The 10,698-nt window shown below is 32.3% G+C and overlaps 1 long non-coding RNA gene across 1 annotated transcript; it reads left to right on the forward strand.

Annotated features, from left to right (window-relative positions):
• Positions 1-3,872: 3,872 nt before the first annotated feature.
• LOC143066980 (uncharacterized) lies at positions 3,873-10,428 on the forward strand. Its single transcript, XR_012975822.1, has 3 exons — positions 3,873-4,063; positions 5,328-5,402; positions 10,047-10,428. It is a non-coding gene; the product is annotated as an uncharacterized LOC143066980 (long non-coding RNA).
• The last annotated feature ends 270 nt before the right edge of the window (positions 10,429-10,698 follow it).

The following is a 10,698-nucleotide window of genomic DNA, read 5'->3' on the forward strand; positions in this document are numbered from 1 at the left end:
TTGATTAAGTTGAAGTCCAATCAACTTGAAACTTAGTACACATGTTCCCCATGATATGATCTTTCTAATTTTAATGCCAAATTATAGTTTTGACCCCAATTTCATGGTCCACTGAACATAGAAAATGATAGTGCGAAGTTCAGGTTAAAGTTTTTGGTCAAGGTAGTTTTTGATGAAGTTAAAGTTACATCAACTTGAAACTTAGTACACACGTTCCCTATGATATGATCTTTCTAATTTTAATCCCAAATTAAAGTTTTGACTCCAATTTCATGGTCCACTGAACATAGAAAATGATAGTGCGAGTGGGGCATCCGTGTACTATGTACACATTCTTGTTTACATGTACTATGTCAACGTCAATAGGGTTAGTAATGGCACTCTTCATCTGATATTTTTAAAAAAGTAGTCTGATGACTAAAATCATTTTGGGGTATCTCTTATTAAATTTCTTCAAAACTTCAAATTTGTGATACATACCTGTAGAACATAATAGCAATACACCAAGTGAGTCATTTTATTAGCAGTCTGTTACAAAAACAGCTGGCTATATAACAGCAAAAGTCTGAAATAAAAATAAACACCAACTAATTCATACATAATATAAACAAAATACATCACCATTCTATGTATAAGATGATATTCAAAAGAAAAGATCATCATGTATAACTAGAAGTAATATTTCTGTACTACTAAGAGACAAATCATTATGAAACCTGTAATCTGTGCATAGTGAATCACCAGAAAACTGTTTAATCACAGGCACTTGTCTTAGATAAAAAATCCTATATTCCTTAATATTAAGGTATATATAAAAAAGATTTTTTTTTGTGAGACAAGTGCCTGTGCCGGTTTAATATGCACATAGACCATTTTGAGCAACACAGGCTCTTTAGAGCCTCTAGTCTTCACTTGCTGCTGCATTACCATGGGACTTTAAATTTTTTAGGAAAAGATTGCATGAAATGCAATCAAAACCTTATGGGACTGGCTTGATACCTAAATCCTCCAAGGCTGATCACTACCTTTTTTGATACACAAAACATAGTGCATTGATTGTAACATTCTGTACATTCTTTCCATGAACATTTTCAGAAGTTTATCGATGTAATATATGCTCAGATATTCAAGGCACAAAAGGATGTTTCACCTGTTAAGAAAATTGCATAACTTTTGCAAGGTGGAGGAATCTAATATCTGTACTAAAAATATAAATTATGTCATTGTTAACCTCATCTTTAATAAAATTGGAGTTATCTTCCTTTGTCTAGAATAGCTCTTAAATCAACAACAACCAATGCAATATTTAATTTTACTTCCCACTGATAAATTGATCCAATCTTTACCTTTAAATGCTTTCAAGCACTTTGATTTATAATTCATTTGGTTTTGAACCGATTCAATGTGTTAAAAATTTTGACCTGTCCCTTAGGCCAGCTTAAACAAAGTCTATGTTCCCATAACTCTGTAACACAATTTTTTGCAATTTATGCAACTGCATCATCACTGACCATGTACACACTTTATAATTTATTCTACTATGGTATGTCTGGACCAGTGTCTAAAAATAATATATTGTTAGTCCACTGTCACAAGGTTACGCTTCAATCACCTGACAAAGCATTGTTTGGGTATACTTCTTTGAACTTATCACCTGATAAAGCAGTATTTGTGTATACTTCCTTGAACATATCACCTGACAAAGCATTGTATGTGTATACTTCCCTGAACATATCACCTGACAAAGCATTGTTTGGATATACTTTCCTGAACTTATCACCTGACAAAGCATTGTTTGTGTATACTTCCCTGAACTTATCACCTGACAAAGCATTGTTTGGGTATACCTTCCTGAACATATCACCTGACAAAGCATTGTATGGGTATACTTCCCTTACCTTATCACCTGACAAAGCATTGTTTGGGTATACTTCCCTGATCTTATCACCTGATAAAGCATTGTTTTGGTATACTTCCCTTAACTTATCACCTGACAAAACATTGTTTGGGTATACCTCCCTGAACATATCACCTGACAAAGCATTGTATGGGTATACTTCCCTTTATTTACTTATCACCTGACAAAGCATTGTTTTGGTATACTTCCCTAAACATATCACCTGACAAAGCATTGTATGGGTATACTTCCATGAACATATCACCTGACAAAGCATTGTTTGGGTATACTTCCCTAAACATATCACCTGTCAAAGCATTGTATGGGTACACTTCCATGAACATATCACCTGACAAAGCATTGTTTGGGTATACTTCCCTAAACATATCACCTGACAAAGCATTGTATGGGTATACTTCCATGAACATATCACCTGACAAAGCATTGTTTGGGTATACTTCCCTGAACATATCACCTGTCAAAGCATTGTATGGGTACACTTCCCTGAACACTATGTTGAGTCACTAGGCAGGGTTCTGCAATGCATGAATAGTCTCTGGTGCCCCAGGAAGATAGATTAACATGATGAACTTGAATATATTTACAACCAAACCATTATATCAAACAGCTTTGTGTAGATTTAGTGCTAAAAACCACCATGTGCTTTACATATATCAATAAGAAGTTTTAATGTCCTACTTTATAAAATGGCTTTAAATTGCCATTAATTGCAATTAATTAATAGTCTTAAAAACTCTGTTAACAATAAGTCTTAAGTAATGGTAACTTTAAACATACTCAACATTTTCATCCATAGTTGTGAGACTTAAATAAAATATTGTCTTGTCTTGTCTTGTCTAGTTTGATAGTTTGATATTTTACATTTATTTATTCATGCATAAGTTGTCCCACTTTGTTTGGAATCTCTCATCCTCAGAGGTGAATTAAGGGAGGGGGAGGTAGGGACATCAATTGAATTGGCCCTTCCTTAATTTGTCAAATGACAATGGTGAATTAAAATAAATTTAAAGGGAATTGCATGCCCTTTCTAAATTGGTAAAGTATGCATGCAATGGTGTATTTAGATAAATTCAAAGGCCCTACCTAAATTGGTAAAGTTTGCAATGGTGAATTCAAAGGGGAATTGGCCCTACCTAAACTTGTAAAATTGGCTTTGGTGTATTTAGATAAATTCAAAGGCCCTACTTAAATTGGTAAAGTTTGCAATGGTCAATTCAATGAATTTCAATTAGGAATTGGTCCGGACTAAATTGGTAAAGTTGGCAATGGTGTATTTGAATAAATATTCAAATGCCCTGCCTAAATTGATAAAGTTTGCAATGGTGAATTCAATGAATTCAAAGAGGGATTGACCCTACCTAAATTGGTTAAGTTTACAATGGTGAATTAAAAATAGATTAACGTTAGTTTTCAGTTTTAATTGTTTTACATTGTCATATCAGGGCCTTTTATAGCTGACTATGCAGCATGGGCTTAGCTCATTGTTGAAGGCCGTACTCTTATGGACAGTTGTCTCATGGGCAATCATACCACATCTTCTTTTTTATATAAAAGGGAATTGACCTAACTAAATTGGTAAAGTTGGCAATGGTGTATTTAATTAGATTAAAAGGGAACTGACCTAACCAAATTGGTAAAGTTTACAATGGTGTATTTAAATAAATTAAAAAGGGAACTGGCCCTACCTAAATTGGTAAAGTTGGCAATGGTGAATTTAAATAAATAATTAATTCAAAGTATATTGGCCATACCTAAACTGCTTAGATTTGCAATGTTGGGTTTTAATAATTCAAAAGGATTATTAATTGGCACAACCACTTTCCCGTTGCAGTTGGATTGATTAATAATTTGTTTTTGTTCTGAATATAAATGATAATATGCGTCAGTGGTTATATTTATTGTAAGACTTTGTCCTGGCTCAGTGAATTTTGATATAGTGGTTATACATGTAACTCTCTAGGTTTTACTAGATTGTATTATGAAAACTCTGTGCTGTGTGATAATTGGTTAAATAAGTCATATGTCTATTTTGGAGGGAAATTCTATTGTTTGGTTAGAATAGGATTTATTTTGAACTGAATGGTGTTATGCTGTTTGTATTCATATTTGGTGGACAGCTTCATTTAATTTTGTTAAAAACATAAGGTCAGTTTTCTGAACTTTATTGATAGGGATCTCTAGAAACATGCACATGTAAAAGAGTTGTATAAATAGCATACACACATACAGCTACTGCCTAAATTTGAAATATTTTTATTGCTATACATTCTGGACACTTAATTCCTATAGTTCAGTTACTTATTTTAATTGAAGTCTTCAATATTTGCACACATTTCCTATAGTTGTGCAAGGATTTGTATAGATTCACTATACAAATCCTTGAGTTGTGTTAAACTAGTGTCATGCTAGAATTAGAAGTTGTAGACTGTACAGATATTAAATGATATATGTACATGTATTTGTACATGTAGCAACAAAAGGTTCAAAAGAATGTCTTTGAATTATACTTAAGGATTATGTACCCTTGTAAGGGAGCTACCATTTGATTTTTATGGGGGGGCTAGGATGAAATTTGAAAAAAATAGGCAGGACAGGAATTTTGAGTAAAAAAAAAAGGCAGGATGAGACACTTGCACAAAAAAAAAGTCAGGATAAACTAAAAAAAAAAAAAGGCAGGACCGAATAGAGTGAAAAATAAAAAGGCAGGACAGAGATTACAACTAAAAAAAATGCAGGACAAAATTTTTCATCCTAGCCCCCCCATGAAAATCAAATGGTAGCTCCCTAATGATTCAATACTAAACATATAGAAAATCCACAGCTTTTATCCTTATACTCTAATGTTTGGCAATTTGATGACTGATAGATATATGATTATTGCATGCAGTACTAGCATTGATTTCCTTAAAATAAGTTTATAAATGTAGTTTATTGGTGAAAACAAATAAAAATGTGGACCAAATCAAGTACACCCTTTTAGGGTGCGCTCGACTTTTGTGACTCAGAACAAGGTATTTTAGAATTTACAGGTTGGTTAGAACTTTTTGTAAAAAATAAACACTAGCACATCATAGAAAAGCAAGTGAGTAATCTATGTTTTGTAACAAAAATCTCTGTATTAAGCTGTGGATTTTCTATAAAAATCTTGATTCATTTGCCACAAAGTACTCTTTTTCCAGTAAATGCAATGAAACAGTTAATAATAATGCTTTGCATCAAGTTTCCCCTTGGTATATGTACAAAATGGCCTATCTCTTTTATTCATCATATCTAGTTTTGATACAATAGAAGTTTGAAAAGTTCTTACAAAAATGGCTACAGAAGGTTCATAAACCTTAATGTTTGTATTAAAATGCAGATAAAATTTAGTTCATTAGACTTATGTAGGTTATATTTTTATTTTGTACAGGACAGAATGTTGATGTTTTAATGATCTGGTGATGTTACTGAATAATAGGAGATGGACATTTGTACAATATACATGGTAAGATCAATAACCATATTTTTATTATGGATTTTAAAAAAGTTAGTTGCCTTGAAAATAGTTGAATTTTCGAAGTTTTCTTAGATTGCTTGTGTTCTCAGTAAATTTAAATAGGGATAATCATCTTTTAGAAAATTTGCTGCATTTTTGTCGAGCCTGCAACTTTTGTTTAGGGATAGTGATCCGGCAGCGGCGGCGGCATTAGCTAACTTCTTAAAAGCTTTATATTTTAGAAGGTGGAAGACCTGGATGCTTCATACTTTGTATATACCGGTAGATGCCTCATGTTACGAAGTTTCTGTTGGTCACATGTCCAATGTCCTTGACCTCATTTTCATGGTTCAGTGACCACTTGAAAAAAAGTTCAGATTTTTTGTAATGTCGAATTCTCTCTTATAAGTAATAGGATCACTATATTTGATATGTGTGTACCTTGCAAGGTCCTCATGTCTGTCAGACAGTTTTCACTTGACCTCGACCTCATTTCATGGATCAGTGAACAAGGTTAAGTTTTGGTGGTCAATTCCATATCTGAGATACTATAAGCAATAGGTCTAGTATATTCGATGTATCGAAGGACTGTAAGGTGTACAAGTCCAACTGGCAGGTGTCATCTGACCTTGACCTCATTTACATGGTTCAGTGGTTATAGTTAAGTTTTGTGTTTTGATCTGTTTTTGTCAAGCCTGCGACTTTAGTTGCAGAAAGCTCGACAGGGATAGTGATCCGGCGGCGACGGTGTTAGCTAACTTCGTAAAAGCTTTATATTTTAGAAGGTAGAAGACCTGAATGCTTCATACTTTGGATATGGAGGCCTCGTGTTACGAAGTTTCTGTCAGTCACATGTCCAACGTCCTTGACCTCATTTTCATGGTTCAGTGACTACTTGAAAAAAAAAGTTAAATTTTTTTGTAATGTTAAGTTCTCTCTTATTATAAGTAGTAGAATAACTATATTTGGTATGTGCGTACCTTGCGTGGTTATAGTTAAGTTTTTGTGTTTTGGTCTGTTTTGTTTATACTGTATGTAATTGGTCTACTATATTTGGTGTATGGAATGATTGTAAGGTGTACATGTCTAGCTGGTAGGTGTCATCTGACCTTGACCTCATTTTCATGGTTCAGTGGTCAAAGTTTAGTTTTTGAGTTTTGGTCTATTTTTCTAATACAATAAGCAAGAGGCCAACTATATTTGATGTATGTAAATATTTTCTGATCTATATGTCAGTCGCGCAGATTTTATTTGACCTTGACCTCATTCTCACAGTTCATTACTCAGTGTTAAGTTTTTGTGTTATGGTCGTTTTTTCTTAAACTATAAGCTATAGGTCAACTATATTTGTTGTATGGAAGAATTGTTAGCTGTACATGTCTGCCTGGCATGGTTTATCATATTTATCAGACCTTGACATCATTTTCATGGTTCACTGATCAATGTTTGGTTTTCTTGGTTAATGTTAAGTTTATATGATAGTTGTAATAAAGCTTTACATTTAGGACTATCAACAAAAAATCAATGATTATAGTGCCTAACAAGATTTTGTGAGGTAGACGAAATTGACTTTAAAACGATCGTATTGACTTTTGATGTGCAGAAATAGGCAGATCGGACATATTTTGACTTTAGTTACTTACTTCTTAAGTTTGGGATTAATTGTAATCAACATATTCCAATGAGACTGAAAAATGTTTTTTTTTTTATTATGATAAATAATAATTTTACCTGCCGTAGTCGTGCGTAAAATATATTTCGGTATTTCTCTTACGAAAATGACTTGTTTAATGGAACAAAACGTATTATTTGTAAACTTTCTCTTTACTCTTCACAATAGGCTTTTAAAAAATAACCTTTCAACTGTATATTCCGAAAATTTTGTGAAAATCGAATAAGTGGCAATTCTTACCTTTCATACCTTAACTTTCATTGATAAAACATAATATTGACTCGTCCAGTGTCCAGTTTGAAGGTCATTTTAGTTACCGTACACATTCATGCACGTTCTAATTAATCAATAGTCATGTATGAAAAGCATAAACAAGTTTGAAGGTAAACTAATAACAACTTAATCCAATCAAATTGCCTACGATTCAATAACAATGACCAGTCCACATCATAAAAATGTATAGGGGTAAACTGGGTAGGGAGAAAATGTCAGATATATTAAGTTCATTATTTTGCAACAACGAGTAAAAATTTGTTAACCAATAGATTTGTTATAATTTCATAAACATGTCGTTATGTATTGGTATAGTTTTTAGATCTTTCATTAGCGTATTTAAGGCTGTAGAAAGTTTGGCCTTCAAAAGTCAACATAATCATTGACTTTATACAGAAAATTCGCCTTTTTAAAACATTGAATGTTTCACAAATAATACGCGACAACAAAGCAAAATCATTTCTTAAAACACTGCAAAAAAAATCATTCTGATTGATACAGTGGTATTGTCATAAATTGCACTGGAATGAACAGTTGTACATCAAACGTCGAATTCCCTCACACAATGTTATCACACACTATAGTAAAGAAGGCAGGACATTTCAGTGTGTGCACTCTTGTTCTTATACTGTATGTAATAGGTCTACTATATTTGGTGTATGGAATGATTGAAAGGTGTACATGTTTAGCTGGCAGGTGTCATTTGACCTTGACCTCATTTTCATGGTTCAGTGGTCAAAGTTAAGTTTTTGAGTTTTGGTCTTTTTTTCTAATACTTATTGCAATAGGTCAACTATATTTGGTGTATGGAAATGTTTTATGATCTATTTGTCAGTCGTGCAGGTTTTATTTGACATTGACCTCATTTTCACGGTTCATTGCTCAGTGTTAAGTTTTTGTGTTTTGGTCTGTTTTTCTTAACCTATATGCAATAGTTATAGGTAAATAATATTTGTTGTATGGAAGAATTGTAAGCTGTACATGTCTGCCTGGCATGGTTCATCTAACCTTGACCTCATTTTCATGGTTCATTGGTCAATGTTTAGTTTTCTTGGTTAAGTTTATGTGACAGTTGTAATAAAGCTTTATATTTAGGACTCAACATGATATCAATGATTAGTAAAGAAGGCAAAACATTTCAGCGTGTGCACTCTTGTTATGTTTTGGTCTGTTTTTCTTAAACTATAAGTAATAGATCAACTATATTTGTTGTAATTGTTAGCTGTACATACCTGCCTGGCATGGTTTATCTGACCTTGACCTCATTTTCATGGTTCATTGCTCAATGTTTAGTTTTCTTGGTTAATGTTAAGTTTATGTGACAGTTGTAATAAAGCTTTATATTTGGGACTATCAACATAATATCAATGATTAGTAAAGAAGGCGAGATATTTCAGCGTGTGCACTCTTGTCTTGGTTAAGTCTATTTCTTAGAAACTATGAGCAATAGGTCTATATTTAGTATATTGAATGATTGTAAGATGTACATGTATTTCTTGTTTGGTTTATTTGACCTTGACCTCATTTTCTTGGATCATGTTAAGTTTATGTGATAGTAAAGAGCAGTAAAGCTTTATATTTAGAATTATTCAAATAACATCAATAATTAGCATAGAAGGAGAGACATTTCAGTGTGTGCACTCTTGTAGATCAAGTTAGAATTTCGTTTATGGTGAACCACAAGTGGTAGGTCAATCATATTTGGTATGCTGTTGTATTAGCACTGGCACATCTCATTTCCATGAAGATTATTTGGCCCTGCCACCTCAGTCATGATCTATTGACTTGAAACTTTTTTTATCTTACATGTCTTAGTTTGTGATTAGGTCAGTTAATGATATTTGGTATGCAGTTGTATAAGCGATGGCATATCTCAATTTCATGAAGATTATTTAGCTCCACCCCCTTAGTCATGGTCTATTGTCTTCGAAAATTTTGCTAAGTTAACTTGTATTATTTTGTAATTGGGTCATTTCAAGGGGGACCATTTAAGGTAGGCAAATGTTAATTGGTGTTCAGTTGTTAATCATTAGCACATCTCATTACCATGGTTAATATTTTGTCCTGCCCCCTTAGTTATGGTCTATCCACTTAGAAACTTTTGCTTAGTAAACATGTATTACTTTGTGATTAGATCAGTTTAAGATGAACAGCTAATGTTAAGTCAATGATATTTGGTATGCAAATTTATAATGTTTTGTTTTTATTTTGTTGTTTATTGTTTGTTTAAACTTGTCTTGACACAAACATTGTAAATGTTTAATGACAATAAAATAAAATCATAATTATAAAAAACTATACACTTATCAGCGTTCAAGTTCTTAGAACAAGTACAACACAAATGTGACAGAGAGCACCTTTTGTTTGAAAAGTAGCATTGATTGCAGTATTGATTATACACTATTTGATTATAGATAAAAACATTATCTTTCTTATGTATATCATTTTATTGTTGAAGCAAGAGTGAATCTTATCATTTAACCAAGGATTAAACAAAGGAGTTAGATTTATCCACAAGATGAACAGAAAATAAATTTTACGAAAAAAAAAAATAATCTGGCAAACTTGAACCAACGACAATCATGTTCATTTACTAATTTTAAAATGTTTCAACTGAACTTTGCATATGAATGTTTTGTTTTAGGATGATTTAATTCCAACATGCAGCATAATGTAGGATTAAGAATCTTATTTTTTTTATTTTTCAGTATATAGTGAGAAGTTCAGAACAAGATATTGCTTGAAGAGGAATCACAGCAGCAAAGAGTTCAACTTTTAATAAATTATCTTAGTACAGCACTGAATCATGGGACAATAATTCATATTTGATTGTTATTACAAAGAGTGGATGTATCTGACTAGCATTTGTATGACATTCGTCATATGAAGACTTACAAGGCAAAGAATCAGATGTTACAAACAAATGTGTGAACATTTAAAGGCATGAATATCTTCTTGTGATTTGAAGAAAATTTGTTTTAGATACTAACTGTGTATGAATTGAAGGTTGTTCTTAATACGTTTTTATATATATAGTTACATGATTGTAACCTTTAATCAATTAAAGAAGAAAACAGAAAGGTTAGAAAAGTGTTTTTTTTTTCATGCCACTTATTACATAATTCTTATATACTGATTCTTGATTGATATGCTTAGAGACATACCACACAAATAGACCTTTGGAAAATGTATATATGTATCCTTCCATTATCTTTATTTTATAGATTCTATAAGATGTTTTTGTATGACACATTGTATATGTGTTCATAGATTGATTTACTGGAGTTAATACCACACTTGTTTCATTTGTAAGCAACACAAAATATACAGTTGTCCTCTCAGCCAAAGATGACACTGGAG

This window comes from Mytilus galloprovincialis, chromosome 3 (genome assembly GCF_965363235.1).
Source record: "Mytilus galloprovincialis chromosome 3, xbMytGall1.hap1.1, whole genome shotgun sequence".
Taxonomy (NCBI): Eukaryota; Metazoa; Mollusca; class Bivalvia; order Mytilida; family Mytilidae; genus Mytilus; species Mytilus galloprovincialis.